General features: G+C 44.3%; 1 long non-coding RNA gene across 1 annotated transcript; it reads right to left on the reverse strand.

Moving 5' to 3' along the window:
- Positions 1–5,527: 5,527 nt before the first annotated feature.
- On the reverse strand, positions 5,528–18,162 carry LOC139276193 (uncharacterized). Its single transcript, XR_011595845.1, has 3 exons — positions 18,093–18,162; positions 7,754–7,875; positions 5,528–5,775 (listed from the first exon to the last, which is right to left on the reverse strand). It is a non-coding gene; the product is annotated as an uncharacterized lncRNA (long non-coding RNA).
- Between the last annotated feature and the right edge of the window lie 1,595 nt (positions 18,163–19,757).

Genomic DNA, 19,757 nt, shown 5'->3' on the forward strand with positions numbered 1-19,757 from the left:
CAAATAACCCTAGTAAGCCAATGCTCCAATTGATTTAACAGTCCTGGGTATCCAAGCAGGAAGATTACCAGTAAAGTGTGCTGTTTTAACTGGTTAAGCTGCAGCACTATACCTGCACAAACTTAGGGATACTAGCTCTGCTAACCTATGCCAAAGTTCTCTGGCCGTCTACAAATGGGATGTTTCCCGACAGGGAGGGAGATGGTCAAACAGAAACTCTACTTCTTATGAAAATATGTCTCTGTGAAAGTGTGGAACATCATGTGGTGTGTCGCTGATTTGTATCATAATTCTTCTTTAAATTCCACTCATAATTGGTGTAAGAATGGCATCACATGAGCTTCAACTGGACGAACAAGCATAATTATTGCATGTGACCATTGTGCTGGTTATGGACAAATTTATTATGATTGTTTTGAAGCCCACTTCAAATAAATTTTGTGCTGAGAAACTAGTTTGACCGTGCGTGAGTGTGTGTGCGGGAGAGATAACTGAGCTCAGTTAACATCTTTTTGAGTTTCTGTGTGAACATTGATTTGCGCTCTGTAGTATTTGCTTGAACCTAATTGTTTATGATTATGCTCTTCAAATTGTAAATAACAGCAGTTAATTTTAGCTTCAAAGATTCAGATCTGTGCAGCAATATTCGATTTGCCAAGAAAACTGAAAACATAGGAGTCGTCTAATGAAATTATGCTGCAAGGTGCTAGTATCTAAATGCTTCATGCATTCACTTGAAAGTTCGGTTATTTTAGTGGAGACATTAACCTGATTAAAATAAATGAGATAATACTTCTGCTAAAAATATTGGCGAGGAATATCAGACAAGCATGTCTAATTACAGGGCCTACATACATTCTACTACATGGTTTACTACAAATTGGGTTAATTGTTAGACCTTGGACACTTACTGGGGTGTAAGGGTAAGATATGAAGAAAATACACCCTTCTGCATCATGGGTTTTGGGTCTGCTCACGAGAAATTATGTGAAACTGCTAGAAGGGAAATGTTGTGCATCTGTAAAGCATGCACTCCCATGTTCCGCCACCAGGGAGCGCATCCACTGAAATCCCAAGGGATCCCAGCATCCCTTGGGAGCACTGTATATAAGCCGGCCCCGAAGGCCTGTTCCTCATTCTGGAGTGTCTTAATAAAGACTGAGGTCACTGTTACTTTAACCTCCCTGTGTGCAGTCTCATCTGTGTTAGGAACACAATCGGAAACATCTGCTGTAAAATAAAATTAAGGTTGGGTAAGAATTTTCTTTTAGCCTTGAAGCAAGATTAAGCACATGCAGGGACAATGTGGCTGCAAAATTAGGTACTGTGAAATTGCAACAATTTCAAATTGCCAATTCAGGCTATTCTTTTACTGTGTCATGTAAGTGTGACCATTTACAAAGAAGACAGATTTTTTTGTGTCTCCCGATGGTAAAACATAGCCAGATAAATTGTCTCCATTTAAAATAAAACAGGATATTTTAAATAAAGAGGTACTTTATTCCACAATTGGACAATAGGAATCTTTCATTACTGCGGGCAATTAACAACCCTTCTGCAGGAAATTTTCCTGTGACTAATCTCCTGTGTGCACCAGTACCCGGGCAGTTATGGACAAAAAAAAAGGTATGAGACCAGTTTCTGTCAGATTTATGCTGTTTTCATGCATGACATGCAGCTCCAGGGCTATACAACAACTTGCATTTATATACAAAAGCAAAATACTGCGGACGCTGGAATCTGGAATAAAAACAGAAAATGCTGGAAATCTCAGTGGGTCAGGCAGCATCTGTGGAGAGAAAGCAGAGTTAACATTTCGGGTCGATGACCCTTCGACCATTTTCTGTTTTTATGCATTTATATAGCACTTTTAACGTTAAAAAATAGTCTCAACGTGCTTCACGCAAATGTAATGCAACAAAAGCAATATTAGGAGGCATAGCCAACAGCTTGGTCAAAGAGCATCTTAAAGGAGGAGATGGAGATGGAGAGGTATAGCGCCCAGAAGGCTGAGGCAATTGGATAGGTAAGAGTGGAACCAAGCGAGGACAGTTCCACTGAGCTAGGCAATGAAGGAAAGGTATTAGAGAAGAATGGTATGGTCAGTTGTGTCAAAGGCTGCAGAGAGGCCAAGTAAGTTGAGGAGGGATTACTGTAACAGGTTACTGTCACAGAGGATATCATTTGTGATTGATTACATAAGAACATAAGAAATAGGAGCAAGAGTAGGCCATACGGCCCCTCGAGCCTGCTCCACCATTCAATATCATGGTTGATCTGACCATGGACTCAGTTCCACTTCCCTGTCCGCTCCCCATAACCCCTTATCCCCTTAACATTTAAGAAACTGTCTATTTCTGTCTTAAATTTATTCAATGTCCCAGCTTCCACAGCTCTCTGAGGCAGCGACTTCCACAGATTTACAACCCTCAGAAAAGAAATTTCTCCTCATCTCAGTTTTAAATGGGTGGCCCCTTATTCTAAGATCATGCTCTCTAGTTCTAGTCTCCCCCATCAGTGGAAACATCCTCTCTGCATCCATCTTGTCAAGCCCCCTCATAAACTGAGTCCATGGTCAGATCAACCATGATATTGAATGGTGGAGCAGGCTCGAGGGGCCGTATGGCCTACTCTTGCTCCTATTTCTTATGTTCTTATGTAATCGATAAGATCACCTCTCATTCTTCTGAATTCCAATGAGTAGAGGCTCAACCTACTCAACCTTTCCTCATGTCAACCCTCTCCTCTCTGGAATCAACCTAGTGAACCTTCTCTGAACTGCCTCCAAAGCAAGCATATCCTTTTGTAAATATGGAAACCAAAACTGCACGCAGTATTCCAGGTGTGGCCTCACCAATTACAGCCATTTCAGTGTAGGAGCTGGGTGGAAATCTGATTGGAGAGATATCAGTGTTAATAAACTATATTACACTTGATATAAAAAGACAATGCAACAGATTGGGTAACAATTACTCTATAATTATTATTGATATAGATATAGCAAAAGTATCCTCTTAAAGGTTTTCACACCCATTTAAAGTTTTTGAAAAACGTTTATTCATTTAGTTGCAAAGATACATGTAATGTCAAAATATAACTATCACGTGTACAAGACATCATTCTGACAAAGGTAATTGTGTTAGGGAAATTGACGGGATTGAAGGCCGATAAATCCCCAGGGCCTGATAGTCTACATCCCAGAGTACTTAAGGAAGTGGCCCTAGAAATAGTGGATGCATTGGTGATAATTTTCCAGCAGTCTATCGACTCAGGATCAGTTCCTATGGACTGGAGGGTTGCTCATGTAAAACCACTTTTGAAAAAAGGAGGGAGAGAGAAAACAGATAATTATAGACCGGTTAGCCTGACATCAGTAGTGGGGAAAATGTTGGAATCAATCATTAAGGATGAAATAGCAGCGCATTTGGAAAGTAGTGATAGGATCGGTCCAAGTCAGCATGGATTTATGAAAGGGAAATCATGCTTGACAAATCTTCTGGAATTTTTTGAGGATGTAGCTAGCAGAGTGGACAAGGGAGAACTAGTGGATGTGGTGTATTTGGACTTTCAAAAGACTTTTGACAAGGTCCCACACAAGAGATTGGTGTGCAAAATCAAAGCACATGGTATTGGGGGTAATGTACTGATATGGATAGAGAACTGGTTGGCAGATAGGAAGCAGAGAGTCGGGATAAACGGGTTCTTTTCAGAATGGCAGACAGTGACTAGTGGAGTGCCGCAGGGCTCAGTGCTGGGACCCCAGCTCTTTACAATATATATTAATGATTTAGATGATGGAATTGAGTGTAATATCTCCAAGTTTGCTGATGACACAAAACTGGGTGGCAGTGTGAGCTGTGAGGAGGATGCTAAGAGGCTGCAGGGTGACTTGGACAGGTTAGGCGAGTGGCCAAATACATAGCAGATGCAGTATAATTTGGATAAATGTGACGTTATCCACTTTGGGGGCAAAAACAAGGCGGCAGAATATTATCTGAATGGCGGCAGATTAGGAAAAGGGGAGGTGCAACAAGATCTGGGTGTCATGGTTCATCAGTCATTGAAAGTTGGCATACAGGTACAGCAGGCGGTGAAGAAGGCAAATGGTGTGTTGGCCTTCATAGCTAGGGGATTTGAATACAGGAGCGAGGAGGTCTTACTGCAGTTGTACAGGGCCTTAGTGAGGCCTCACCTGGAATATTGTGTTCAGTTTTAGTCTCCTAATCTGAGGAAGGACATTCTTGCTATTGAGGGAGTGCAGCGAAGGTTCACCAGACTGATTCCAGGGATAGCTGGACTGTCATATGAGGAGAGACTGGATCAACTGGGCCTTTATTCACTGGAGTTTAGAAGAATGAGAGGGGATCTCATAGAAACGTATAAGATTCTGACGGGACTGGACAGGTTAGATGCGGGAAGAATGTTCCCGATGTTGGGGAAGTCCAGAACCAGGGCACATAGTCTTAGGATAAGGGGTAGGCCATTTAGGACTGAGATGAGGAGAAACTTCTTCACTCAGAGATTTGTTAACCTTTGGAATCCCTTACCACAGAGAGTTGTTGATGCCAGTTCATTGGATATATTCAAGAGGGAGTTAGATATGGCCCTTACGGCTAAAGGGATCAAGGGGTTATGGAGAGAAAGCAGGAAAGGGGTACTGAGGGAATGATCAGCCATGATCTTATTGAATGGCGGTGCAGGCTCGAAGGGCCGAATGGCCTACTCCTGCACCTATTTTCTATGTCTATGTCTACCTCATCTGACTCTTCTCTTTCCTCCCCCAAACCAACAAAAACATCCACAAACACATTTTCATTAAGACATTCGCCACTCATGGCTAAATAATTCTACAATTAATATTCACACAATAGAACACCAATAACCTTCACATGGAAGTATAAATTTACAACCATGTTTATCCAATATATCTCCTTTCCAACAAGATTACAAATATTCTGAAACTCTTCATGCTACAGAACTGTTCCATACCGTTAATATACTTATCACCACTGCCACAGAACTATGGGCAATTGTAATTTCTTAATTTTCATGCAATTCCTTTCACATATCTTCAGCCCGTTACAAATGGGAGTTCCAAAAACAAAACAATGCATTGCACAAGCACACATTGATGAGTTAAATGCTAACAATAAAGGCCAATTGTATTCATGGCTGCATTGCACTAAAGCAGGTGTCATTTATGGATAATTCACGACCTGCCATCTTCTCAACAGGGTGATTCTTATCTTGTCATAGGTTCAATATCACCAAGTGGAGAGGCACTTGTACAATGAACAGTACACTGCACAAGATCCAGCAAAGAACACACACTGAAATAAGCAATCAGAGATATCATCTAATGTTTCTGTTGTCAAATGAAGGTTTCAAACTGATAGTTGAACTTGGATTCTCTGACTACTTCTTTGCTGTATAAAGTGTGTATCTATTGTATGCATTCAGTGAGTTAAACTTTGAACATCCTTAAACAGGGTGAAACAATTCAGTTTCAATTTTTTTTGCCCTTATTTTCCGTCAATGCGTGACACAGCCTATAGAAAACTCTATGAATACCATCAAAATCACCTTTAAGTTAACTTACCAGATGTACTTGTGCAGTTCAAGTCCCACTCCAGAGACTTGAGCACAAGAATTTAGGCTGACACTGCAGTGCAGGGCTGAGGGAATGCTGCATTATCGGAGGTGCCATCTTTCGGCTGAGACGTTAAACTGAGGCCCCACCTGCTCCCTCAGGTGGACGTAAAAGATCCCATGGCACTATTTCGAAGAAGAGCAGGGGAGTTATCCCTGGTGGCCTGGCCAATATTTATATTTCAATCAACATAACAAAAAACAGATTATCTGGTCATTATCACATTGCTGTTTGTGGGACCTTGCTGTGCACAATTGGTTGCCGTGTTTCCTACATTACAATGTACACTTCAAAAGTGGCTGCAAAGCGCTTTGGGAAGACCTGCAGTCATGAAAGGCGGTATATAAATGCAAGTCTTTATTTCTTTCATTACCAGATCTCTCACAGTTTGGATGAAATTGGTACACTCTCTCCTATTCCCACTCTCTCCATCCCCAGTAAAAGCCCAAGAACAAATCTCATAAGATCCAGATCAAATTAGCACTAGATGCAAGTGTAACTATTGGATTGCCTTTGGTGTAACAAATCTTAGCTAGCAAGCTACCCAAGTATTCAGACAGTATCTAGTAGATTGATAGTAGACCAAAAATAGGTCTCATCAGTCAACATCAGCAGGTACAACTTGCATTTATATAGCGCCTTTAACATAATAAAATGTCCCAAGACACTTCACAGGAGAGTTATCAAACAAAGTTTGACTCTGAGCCACATAAGGAGATATTATGACAGGTGACTAAAAGCTTGGTCAAAGAGCTTTAAGGTGCGTCTTAATGAAGAAGAGAGAGGTAGAGAGGTTTAGGGAGGGAATTCCAGCAGTTGAAGGCACGGCCACCAATGGTGTAGTGAAGAAAATCGAGGATGCACAAGAAGCCAGAATTGGAGGAGCGCAGAGATCTCAGAGGGTTCTAGGGCTGGAGGAGGTTACAGAGATAGGGAGGGGTAAGGCAATGGAAGGATTTGAAAACAAGGATGACAATTTTAAAATCGAGGCGTTGCCAGACTGAGTCATTAAAGAACTCACTACAAATATGAGATGATATTCTGGCTGACTTCTTAGATATTGAAAGATGAATAACAACAGGTACATTTGATACAATCTTACTTCTGATATAATGTGCTTAATTTTCACAATTGTAATGATCTGGAATATATCTTATTTAAACTTAGCAATTTGCAGTAAGAGATACATAAGAATGCATTTTCAAATGATACAGGATGATGCTTCCCCCTAGTGGCTAATGTACCTAATGATTGTGTGAGTATCTACATAATCTGTCTATATTTATTTTATCTAGATTATAAAAATCATACAACTATTTCCTGTCCGTTACTACAATTTTTGTTCATCACACGTAGCAAAAACTGTCTTATCTCCTCCTCATATCCAAGACCTTCTGTAACATCCTCCAGCCTTACGTCCCCTCCAACACCCTATCAGACATTGAATTCTGCCTGTTGTGCATTTCCACTTCCCTTTGTTCCATTATTGGTGGCAAAGCCTACTCTCTAGGACCCTCAGCCAAAACCTTTCCACCTTTAACAACCTTCTGAAAAAGTATCTTTTCGACTAAGCTTTCTGTCACCTCCTAATTCTTGCACCAAATTTCAGTGTCCATCCCTTTGCTGCTTTCATCTGGTTCCTCCTCCACCAACCCACAACCCCCCCCCCTCCCCCATTGAATATGTTGATGCCTCACACACCTGTGCCTATCTTCCTGCAACTCCATGACTGAATCTCTGCAATTCAGGTTTCTGCCTCTGCCCCAGTACTAAAACGGACCTAATCAAAGTCACAGATGATACCCTCTGTGACTGTGCTGCAGTATCTCTCCTCAACCTCTCTGCAGCCTTGGACACGTCGACCACATCTCCAACACCACTCTTGTCTGGCTCAGTGAAATTGCCCACACTTGGTTCCACTCTTAACTTTCAAATCGTATAGCATCTGCAGTAATGGCTTCTCGTTCCACCATTACATCCAAAGTTCCCCAAGGACCTGTCACTGACCCCGTCCATTTCATCATCTACATGCTGCCCCTTGGGAACTTCATCCTCAGATATGGGGTCAGCTTTCACAAGTCCATTGGTGATGCCCAGTTCTACCTTTCCTTCACCTCTCTCGATGCCTGCACTGTTTGTGTTGCCAGCCTGCTTGTCCGATATCCAGTCTTGGGTGAGCTGCAATTTCCTGCTGTGAAACATTGGGAAGGCTTTCTTCCTTTAACCTACACCACAAAAAAAAAATTGGTTATTCATCTGTTCTGTGGAATCTTGCTGTCGGGTTTACCTACATAGCAGTCAATGAACTATAAAATCATTCATTATATTGAAAGTACTGCATGTTTCTGGGTAACATAATAAGCTGGCCTATAAATACAAGAAACAAAAGCAGAAAATGCTGAAAACCCTCAGCAAGTCAAGCACAGCATCTGTGGCATGAAATAGGAAGATGCTGTACCTTGAGCTTATGTGAAACTTGACTGAAACAGTGCAGAAGGCAATGGACAGAGGTTATAGTGGGATGGACGGAGAATTGAATTGGCAAATGACAGCGAGCTCAAATTCGCACTTCTGGTCAGAACGAAAGTGTTCGGCAAAGCGATCACCTAATCTACGTTTAGTCTCCCCAGTGTACAGGAAACCATCTCGTGAGCAGTGAATATAGTATACTTGGTTGAAGGAAGTGCAACTAAATCACTGGCTTATCTCGAAGTCATGTTTGGGGCCCTGGACGGTGATAGGTGCTGCATCTACTGTAGGTGCCAGGAGGAGAGCAGATGATGGAAGAGTGCATTAGTGTCAGCTGTGGCTCAGATGGTAACACTGTTGCCTCTGAGTCAGAAGGTGTGGTTTCAAGTCCCATTTCAGACACTTGAGAATAAAAATCTAGGCTGACACTCCAGTACAGCACTGTTGGAGGTGCCAACTTTCGGATGAGGCATTAAACCGAGATCCTGTCTGCTCTCTCAGGTGGACGTAAAATATTCCATGGCACTATTTCGAAGAAGAGCAGGGGAGTTATCCCCGGTGTGCTGGCCAATATTTATCCCTCAATCAATGTCACAAAAACAGAATATCGGGTAATTGCAAGAACATAAGAAATAGGAGCAGGCCATTCAGCCATTCGAGCCTGCTCCGCCATTCAATAAGATCATGGCTGATCTTCAACCTCAACTCCACCCTCCCGCATTATCCCCATATCCCTGATTCACTTAATATCCAAAAATCTATCAATTTCAGTCTTGAATTTGCCCAACGACTGAGCATTCACAAGCCCCTGGGATAGAGCATTCCAAAGAACATAAGAATTAGGAGCAGGAGTAGGCCATACAGCTCTTCGAGCCTGCTCTGTGTAAGAATAAAAGTGTTTAGTAATGATAAAATTGATTCTGTATATATATATATAAACGTTAAAAGTGTAGATTATACAAAAAGACAAGTTTCGAAAGAAACAAAATGGATGACTTCCCACATTCATGTCTCCTCTGGCTGGGCAGAGCCCAAGGAACAAAGGAAGCATGGCTTTGAAAATCACCAAACTAGAAAAGGTGTTAATTGGAAAGCCACTAACCGAATCAAAGAATGGCACTGGCCTTCCAGACAGACACATGTATGAGGAGAAGCCAATCAGGAACAGCCCTGGAACCAAGACCCAATCCTGAGGCTTTCTGAGAAACAATGGACAAGGGGTATAATAATCCAAGCAAAATTTGATAGGTCTCTTTCTTTTCTTAAGATGGCAAAAGCAGGCCCTTCCTCCACAGACAAAGAAGCAGGCCGTGTGCTTTGCCAGAGGGAAGTGACGTATACCTTTTTATAAATCATCATTGTAACATCATTGTATCTGTTGTAACTAAGTAGATCCGTAGGATAGCTGACGACTGCTGATAGATGTGCATGTATGTGTGTTTAATAAACTATTCCAAATTGTTTTAAAAGAATCGGTCTTGCTTTCAATTTAATGCCAGATATATAGAAATCTTACATCTGCCATTCAATAAGATCATGGCTGATCTTCGACCTCAAGTCCACTTTCCCACCTGATCCCCATATCCCTTGATTCCCCTAGAATCCAAAAATCTATCTATCTCAGCCTTTAATATACTAAACGACTCAGCATCCAGAGCCCTTTGGGGTAGAGAATTCCAAAGATTCACAACCCTCTGAGTAAAGAAATTCATCCTCATCTCAGTCTTAAATGCCTGATCCTTATCCTGAGACTATGCCCCCTGGTTCTAGACTCTCCAGCCAAGGGAAACAACTTCTCAGCATCGACTCTGTCAATCCCCCTCCGATTTTTATATATTTCAATGAGATCACCTCTGATCCTTCTAAACTCCAGAGAGTTTAGGCCCAATCTACTCAATCTCTCCTCATAGGACAACCCTCTCAGCCCAAGGATCAATCTAGTGAACTTTCATTGCACCACCTCTAAGGCATGTATGTCCTTTCTCAGATAAGGAGACCAAAATTGTGCATAGTACTCCAGGTGTAGTCTCACCAAAGCCCTTTACAATTGTAGTAAGACTTCCTTACTCTTGTACTCCAATCCCCTTGCAATAAAAGCCAACACGACATTTGCTTTCCTAATTGTTTGCCATACAACAACAACTTGCATTTATATAGTGCCTTTAATATAGTAAAACATCCCAAGGCGCTTCACAGGTGTGTTATAAGACAAACCAAATAAATTTGATGCCGAGTCACCTAAGATAATGGGCCCAAGTTTTCACAGGATAAAAAACGGGCGCCCCTCCGAGCTGGGCGCCCGTTTTTCACGCCTAAAACGGCGCCTAAAAAAAAACCCGCGATTCTGGAGCGTTCTGCAGCTCCTTGTCTGCCTGGCACGGCGCCCAGGGGGCGGAGCCTACACTCGAGCCGATTTTGTAAGTGGGAGGGGGCGGGTACTATTTAAATTAGTTTTTTTCTCTGCCGGCAACGCTGCGCGCGCGCGTTGGAGCGTTCGCGCACGCGCAGTGTGAAAAAAAACATTGGCAGTCGGCCATTTTTGAAAGTGCTGCAGAAAACGTGAAGATTTGTTCTTGGACCCCTGCAAAGGCTTGTATTTTAATTTTATTGATATTTCTGTGTGTGAGGAAGCGCTTTTAGCAGCACTGCTGAAGAAATCACCTGCTGAAATCAGTGAGTTCAGCTTTTCACTGCTAAACTTGCAGTACCTGTGCCTGCAAATTAAGGACTGTGTTTGGAGAAAAAAAAGTGCCAATTCAACTTTGCAATGGATCAACATCTACCAAGAAAAAATAATTTCTTACATGAGGAAGTTGAGATATTAGTGAATGTAATTGAGCAGAGATGGCAGGAGCTAGATACCAGCAACAGAGGTCACATAAAAGTGCCACCAAAAGAAATGAAGAAACGCTGGAACCAAGTTGCAGAAGATTACTGCGCAGTGGTGCATACCATGAGATCTGGAAGTCAGTGTAAAAAGAAATGGCACGTCCTTGGTCAAGTAGTTAGTGTAAGTAGTATTTCCCATTTTTAATTTAATCGTAATTGTAACCTGGCTATCTGTATGTCCCACCTTGCAGACTGACACACTCTGTAAAAAGTTATATTTTACTCTTTGCAGAAGAAATTGGCCCACAACAAAAGGGAAGCAACTCGAACAGGAGGAGACATGCCCAATCTGCATCCACTGACACCCTTGGAACAAAGGGTAGCTGCTGTGATGAGTCGGACATGGAGTAAAGCAATTGGTACAGCACAAGCTGGGCCCGCACGCGAGGAAGAGGGTAAGTCCTGAAAATGCATCGTGGCCCTTTAAATCAACCTGCTGCCTGGCCTGCTATGTGTGAGAGTACTCATGCCACCCACCCGGCCCTTGCTGTTAAGCATTTGACTGTTCTGATGTATTTTGCAGAACATGATGTTGATGATGATGATGACGATGACGATGCTGCTGCTGCTGCCAACCTTGAGGATCCTGAGGGTACAGAACAAGGACCAGTACAACCAGCTGCGGACGATCCAGACTGGATGATGGCAGCGATGACTGAAATGTCTGCAGAGGGGAGAGCTTCAAATTTAATGTTTATGAGCCCCCATCAAGAGGCATCAGAGTTTCAACCCCTAGCATAGGTCTTGGTCCCACCATCCATGGTTTCGCTTCCGATGTTGCGGGTCCCAGTGGTGCTGCTGGTATAATGCAGCTTTCTACAGTCACTTCACTACCGTCCCAGCCTACGCCTCCCTCTCACATAGGTTCTGGTTCCACCTACTATGGTTTCGATTCCGACGCTTCGGGTCCCAGTGTTGCTGCTGATATCATCGAGCAGTTTACACCCATTCGTCCAACATCCCAGCCCATGGCTCGCACTCGAGTGCTGCCATCTGCAACACAGAGCATCCCACCATTCCAGCCCGAGCCTCTCCTTCCAGTTCAGCTGTCTGGAACACAGAGCGTCCCACAGTCCCAGCCCGCGCCTCCCTGTGTAGTGGTGCCGCTTGCAACACCGAGTGTCCCACAGTCCTAGCCCGCGCCTCCCAGTGTAGTGGTGCCACAAGGCAGACCCAGGCAGAGGAGAAGGAGATTGGAGACACGCTCTCCTGAGATGCAGCGTGCAACAGATGCGGCTCAGGTTGTGGCATTGGCTATGGAGACCAATGAGCTTACCCGATCACTCATCGGTGGCATCAATGCAGTAGGTGAAGAGTTGACGGGCCTGACGGGAGAAATAGCAGTAATGACACGGGAACTTAGGGAGGGAATGTCCGAGGGAGTGCAATCGACGGCACAGGCCATCAGGGAGGGCATGCAAGTGTCGGCACAGGCCGTCAGGGAGGGCATGCAAGTGTCGGCACAGGCCGTCAGGGAGGGCATGCAAGTGTCGGCACAGGCCGTCAGGGAGGGCCTGGTTGAGGTAGCTGCTGCAATAAGGGCACACAGCCCAGCCAATCAAATGACACCCCCATGAGGAAGTGAACGTTCACTGAGATGTGGATGAGACATGGTTGCAGCCTTTCTTTGCTGCTTTTGTTCTTGTTCTTGATGTAGCTGCAGTAGCGTTTTTCAAATTGAAATTGTTTTGTAAGTTTTGTTACGTTACAACTTATAAGGGATCTTATGGTTTTTAAGTGATCTTATAGTGTAAATGCTCTCACATTTTTTTGTATCTTATTTAATTTTGCACCTAAAAAGTGATCCTGAAGTTTAAAAGTGTTCGTCAGAGTGTAAGATTTTTCAAATTGAAATTGTTTTGTAAGTTTTGTAACTTTACAACTTATAAGTGATCTCAGAGTTTTCAAGTGATCTTATAGTATAAATGCTCTCACATTCTGTAAATTATTTAATTTTGCATCTAAAAAGTGATCTTGAAGTTTAAGTGATCTTAGAGTGTAAAATTTTTCACATAGAAAGTGTTTTGTAACTTTTGTAACTTTACAAGTTTATAAGTGATCTTAAAGTTTTTAAGTGATCTTCAAGAGTCATATTAAAAAGTATAGTTTGATACAACAAATATTTTATTAGAGTGACGTTAACTTTTCAATAAAATATTTTTTCATTAAAACTGTTTCATGTTCCATTAACACAACACAACGTAGGAACAACTGCAAAGAATAAACATGTCCATATGCAAAAGTGTTCGCAGAGCCCTCAGGCATCAGTAGTTGAAGCGTTCATGGATGAGCTGCTGGTGCAAGTCTCGAGCAATCGTTAAAGGGGCATGATGGACGGCCCTCCTCCGACTTCGTGCTCCGGCATCAGGCACTTGCATGCTTTCCTGATTGTCGTTATCATCCACATCCTGGTCTTCCGTAATACTATCATCAATCACTGGACCCTCACATGGGTCTTCGGGTTCCACTACCAGCTCCTGCTGCCTCATGATGGCTAAGTTATGAAGCACGCAGCACACAACAGTGAAGTGACCGACCATCTCAGGAGAGTATTGCAACTGTCCTCCGGAATGTTCCAGGCATCGGAATCGCTGTTTCAATATGCCAATGGCCCTCTCAATGATGCTGCGCGTCGCAATGTGCGCCATGTTGTATTGACGGTCAGTTTCTGTCCGTGTCACGCGTAGGGGCGTCATGAGCCAGGTGGTCAGGCCGTACCCTTTGTCTCCCAGTAGCCAGCTTTGCCCTTCTGGCTGCTGCTCAAACATGTCAGATATAATGCTGTCGCGTAGGATGAGCGCATCGTGGGTGCTGCCAGGGTATCTCGCATCGACTGACATGATACGCTGCTTGTCGTCACACACGAGCTGCACATTGATAGAGTGGAAACCTTTCCTATTTCGGTACTGCTCAGAATCCTCCACAGGTGCTCGCAAGGCTACGTGGGTACAATCAATGCAGCCCTGTACCTTTGGGAAGCCGGCAATCCTGAAGAAACCCACAGCCCTCTCATGGATCGCTTGTGCGGTCATTGGGAAATTGATGAAGTCATTCCTTCGCGCATAAAGTGCAGCCGTGACCTGGTAAATGCAGGCATGTATTGCACGTTGAGAGATGGCACACACATCTCCAGTTGTAGCCTGAAACGATCCCGAGGCATAGAAAGAAAGTGCAGCTGTTACCTTCACTTCAACAGACAAGGCAGTTGTCCTTCTGCTTCTGGGCTGCAAATCTGCTCTCACCATATCACAGATCCCAGTGACAACTTCTCTGCGAAAACGCAGCCTTTTCACACAATCAGCCTCGCTCATGTCCAGGTACGAGCGCCTGGTTCGATATTGTCGACGTGGGTAAGGTCTCCTGCCCATCAACCTACGGGCTACGACGTTCCTGGTGCGGTGAGCTCTAATCAATTCTCTCCTATGCAGCGAACCATTGCATAATACGTGGTGTTGACAATGCAGCACCCATTCTGCAAATGTAAATATAAAACTGTCGATGTGGCTGCCTCTCCCTGTCCAAATGGCCTCAGTCCCCCTCACAGCTCGAAGCCTGCTGCTGTATCTTTGGCTGCCTGCCTGCCCCTCCCTCCCCCCCCCCCCCTCCCCTCCCTCCCGTTCGCGGGAACATCGCTGAGCTGACTAAGGCTTCCACCTCAAGTGGAAAGCTGTTTGCTGCCTCGTTACTGCCTGCCTGCCCCTCCCCCCCTCCCTCCCGTTCGCGGGAACATCGCTGAGCTGATCCTCCTTTACTAAATTCTAAAATCCTCCCAACCCTCAGGCTTACTACTCTTTTTGGCAACATTATAAGCCTTTTCTTTTAGTCTATTATCTTTAACTTCTCTTGTTAGCTACAGTTGGACCATTTTCCCCCCTGGGGTTTTTATTCCTCGAGGGAATGTTTTTTCGTTGTAAATTGTGAATTATTTCTTTAAATGTTTGCCATTGCTTACCTACCTTCATATCTTTTAATCTAGTTTCCCAACCTACCTTAGCCAACTCGTCTCTCATACCTACGTAGTTTGCGGTGTTCAGATTTAAGGCACTAGTTTCAGACTTAACTAAATCACTCTCAAACTCATACTTCTTCTTCTTGCATATGGTAATAGCAAAGCAGATCAAATGTCAATATCTAAGTCAGATATCCAGGCCAAAACTTCCGGTGTAATAACGTGGTTATCTTGTAGGCTGCCTGCGAATTTCCTTTGAGGGCAGTGCCCAATGATGTGCTCTACGGTTTGATTTAGGAGCTTCACAGTCACATGAGGGGATGCTTTAATCTTCCATCTCATCATCATAGGCAGTCTCTCGGAATCGAGGCAGACTTGCTTCCACTCCTGAAGTGAGTTCTTTGGTGGCTGAACAGTCCAATACGAGAGCCACAGACTCTGTCACAGGTGGGACAGATAGTCGTTGAGGGAAGGGGTGGATGAGACTGGTTTGCTGCACGCTCTTTCCACTGTCACCTATGGAGAAGGTGACAGCATCTACCATGACCAGTTATGAGGCGGTTGATGGTTGTCCACGGTTTGCGGGGAAGGTTTGATCCTTCAGGTTGTACTGTGCGGTATTCCGTAAGGAATCCATTCCGTATGTCACAGTTCTTCCAAGCATTTCGCCATCAGTCATAGATGTAAGGACTGTGAGAATCAAATCCCTAAGGATCTGGATATTGCATTTTAATATTTTTCTCACCCACCGCAGAAAAAAGCTAGAAGCTGTTTATGGGAGGAGCCCGGGTGCTGCTCCATGTTGGACTTAGAATGATGGGCATGGGTTCTGGGAAGACAATGGTCAAGCTAAGGCAATTCATCGCAGGTGATGAGCAAATGGATTGTGTTTTGTTAAGCAGTGTGAACTCGTCAAGTGAACTGATCAGTGATCGAGCTATTACCTTTATGAGATACCAGAACAATAGAAAGCCATTAAGCCCAGACTGCTCGGAAGCGAAACCCATAATTGAAAAAACAAGAAACCGCGAAACAAAGAAAGAAACTTTATTGAGCTAAAAGCAGAAGACACACCTACAGGAAGCTCTCGAAACAAATTTTATTCAGCCTGAAGAGGCAAACGAACTTGGGATATAAAAGAGGCCGTGTGGGTCACAGCTCTCTCACTTGCCTCGCTACTTCGCCCCTACAAGAATCCAACCTTCCGTATGGAACGGAGAAAAGAAATCAGAAGAGACACCTTTTCATCGGAAGAAGTACCGAGTAAGCCAGTGAATCGGTGAGCATCATCTCTGCACACACATCTTTTAAGATCACAGCCACGGTGTGCGGGGGTATCGTGCGTTCTCCCAATCAAATTCTTAAGGTTTTACAGGGGAGGTGTTTTGGACGTGGGTACTTTGCGTTCGGGGCCTGTTTAGACAGGCCAGACTGTGTATTGTACTGCATTTGTTTGTTTTACATACCAGGGTGTGTGTGGTTTTACTAGGTGCAGGTGTGTGTTTTAACTTTAATAAAAGCATTGCCGGTACTCGGACAAAGGTACCAATCCCTCACTCATTCATCTGTTCCGTACAGTAATAATTCCCAGCTTTAGAACTATTGTAAAGTGGGAGTGCTTCGAAACACCCAAAAGAAACCATTTACAGCGCAGAAGGAGGCCATGTCGGCCCATCGTGTCTGTGCCGGCCGACAAAGAGCCACACGGCCCTCGGTCAGCAGCCCTGAAGGTTACATATAAACCTATGAACTATGAACAATGGCAGAAAGGTAAAAAGCACCCAGCCCAACCAGTCCGCCCCACACCACTGCAACACTCCTTACACTGAAACATTCTACACTCCACCCCAACTGGAGCCATGTGATCTTCTGGGAGAGGCAAAAACCAGATAAAAATCCAAGCCAATTTGGGAAAAAAAATCTGGAAAAAAATTCCTCTCCAACCCATCCAGGCGATCGAAACTAGTCCAGGAGATCACCGTGGCCGTATTCGATTCCCTGCAGTACTTACCCTCATATCTGTGCCGGCCAACAAGAGGTTATCCAGTATAATCCCAATTATCAGCTCGAGGTCTGTAACCCTGCAGGTTATGGCACTTTAAGTGCCCATCCAACCATCTCTTAAATGTGGTGAGGGTTTCTGCGTCCACCACTCTTCCAGGCAATGAGTTCCAGATCCCCACAACCCTCTGCGTAAAGAAGCCTCCCCCTCAAATCCCCTCTAAACCTTCCATCATCTTAAAACTATGCCCCCTCATAATAGACCCCTCCACCAATGGAAATAGGCCCTTGCTATCCACTTTATCCAGGCCCCTCAATATTTTGTACACCTCAATGAGATCTCCTCTCAATCTCCTCTATTCCAATGAGAACAAACCCAGCCTATCCAGTCTGTCTTCATAACTAAGATTCTCCATTCCAGGCAGCATCCGAGTAAATCTCCTCTGTACCCTCTCTAGTGCAATCACGTCCTTCCTATAATACGGCGACCAGAACTGCAAGCAGTACTCCAGCTATGGTCTAATCAAAGTATTTTACAATTTAAGCATAACCTCCCTGCTCTTATATTCTATGCCTCAGCCAATCAAGGCTGAGGGGAGATCGCTGAAGTACTCAAACTCAATATAAAATTCTAGCATATCATGGTCACTACTCCCCAGAGGCTCCTTTAATTCTAGTTTATTGATTAACCCTGTCTCATTGCACAATACTAGATCTAAAATAGCCTGTTCCTTAGTTGGTTCCTTGACATACTGATCTAGAAAATTATCGTGAAATGCATTGCATGAACTCGTCCTCTGCACTATTACTGCAAATGTGGTTTTCCCCGTCGCTATGAAAATTAAAGTCCTCCATGATTTCTATATGATGCTTGTTACATGCAACTCTAATTTCCTGATTTATACAGTGCCTGACACTGCAACCACTGTTCGGAGCCCTATAAACTACTGCCGCTGGTGTTTTCTGCCCTTTGTTGTTTCTTAGCTCCACCCAAAAGTGATTCTACATCTTAATTTTCTAAGCTAAGATCTTTTCTCTGTACTGTTGTTCTCCTATCCCATATCAGGGCTACCAGACCTCCCCCGCCACCGCCGCCACCACAGTGATGAAAGGTGTCGTCTGGCACTTACTCACCAATAACCTGCTCATCGATGCTCAGTTTCAGTTCCGCCAGGATCACTCGGCTCCAGATCTCATTAAAACCTTAATCCAAACATGGACAAAAGAGTTAAATTCCAGAGGTAAGGTGAGAGTAACTGCCCTTGATATCAAGGCAGCATTTAACTGAGTGTGGCATCAAAGAGCCCTAGTAAAATTGAGGTCAATGGTAATCAGGGGGAAAACTTTCCACTCGAATCATACCTAGCACAAATAAAGATGGTTGTGATTGTTGGAGGTCAATCATCCCAGGCCTAGGAATTCCTGAGGGCAGTGTCCTAGGCCCAGCTATCTTGAGCTACTTCATCAATGACCTTCCCTCCATCATAAGGTCAGAAGTGAGGATGTTTGTGGATGATTGCAGTGTTCAATTCCATTCGCAACTCCTCGGATAATGAAGCAGTCCCCATGCCCGCATGCAGGAAGGCCTGGACGACATTCATGCTTGGCCTGATGTGGCAAGTAACATTTGTGCTACTCAAGTGCCAGGCAATGACCATCTCCAACAGCGAGAGTCTAACCACCTTCTCTTGATATTCAACGGCTTTACCATCGCCAAATCCCCCACCATCAACATCCTGAGAGGGCACCATTGACCAGAAACTTTACTGGACCAGCCACATAAATACTGTGGCTACAAGAGCAGGTCAGAGGCTGGGTATTCTGCAGCGAGTGTCTCACCTCCTGACTCCCCAAAACCTACCCACCATCTACAAGGCACAAATCAGGACTGTGATGGAATACTCTCCACTTGCCTGGATGAGTGCAGCTCCAACAACATTCAAGAAGCTCAACACCATCCAGGACAAAGCAGCCCACTTGATTGGCACCCCATCCACCACCTACAACATTCACTCCCTCCACCACCAGCGCACTGTGGTTGCAGTGTGTACCATCTATAAGATGCACTGCAGCAACTTGCCAGTTTCTTCGGCAGCACCTCCCAAATCCACAACCTCTACCACCTAGAAGGACAAGGGCAGCAGGCGCATGGGAACACCAACACTTGCAAGTTCCCCTCCAAGTTATACACCATCCAAACTTGGAAATATATCGCCGTTCCTTCATCGTTGCTGGGTCAAAGTCCTGCAACTCCCTCCCTAACAGCACTATGCGAGTACCTTCACCATAAGGACCGCAGTGGCTCAAGAAGGCAGCTCACCACCACCTTCTCAAGGGTAATTAGAGATGGGCAATAAATGCTGGCATTGCCAGTGACATCCACATTCCAGAATGATTTTTTTTTAAAGAATGTTTTGTGCATTCAGATATAATGCTTTTAGTTTTAACTTTTTTCTATTTTCCCCTGATGTCATCTTAGTCACTGATGCCCTATTACCTTTGCGAAGCTCTCTGTCCCTTCCTAACTCAATCTGCTTATTTTTACACAACTCACTACTCTGCTCCACAGCCTTGACATTTCTCTTAACGGTTTTTGAATTTACCCTTTCCTGAATCCTCCCACTCTACACCCCGCTCCACCCGCTGCATTAGCTTAGAGCCCTATCTACCACCCTAGTTAGTCGCCAGGACACTGAACACAGCCCAGTTTAAGTGGGGCATGTCCGAACCGAGCAGCTCCCTCTTTCCCCAGTACTGATGCCAGTGCCCCATGAATTGAAACCCATGCCTCCCCCACCA

This window comes from Pristiophorus japonicus, chromosome 11 (assembly GCF_044704955.1).
Source record: "Pristiophorus japonicus isolate sPriJap1 chromosome 11, sPriJap1.hap1, whole genome shotgun sequence".
Taxonomy (NCBI): domain Eukaryota; kingdom Metazoa; phylum Chordata; class Chondrichthyes; family Pristiophoridae; genus Pristiophorus; species Pristiophorus japonicus.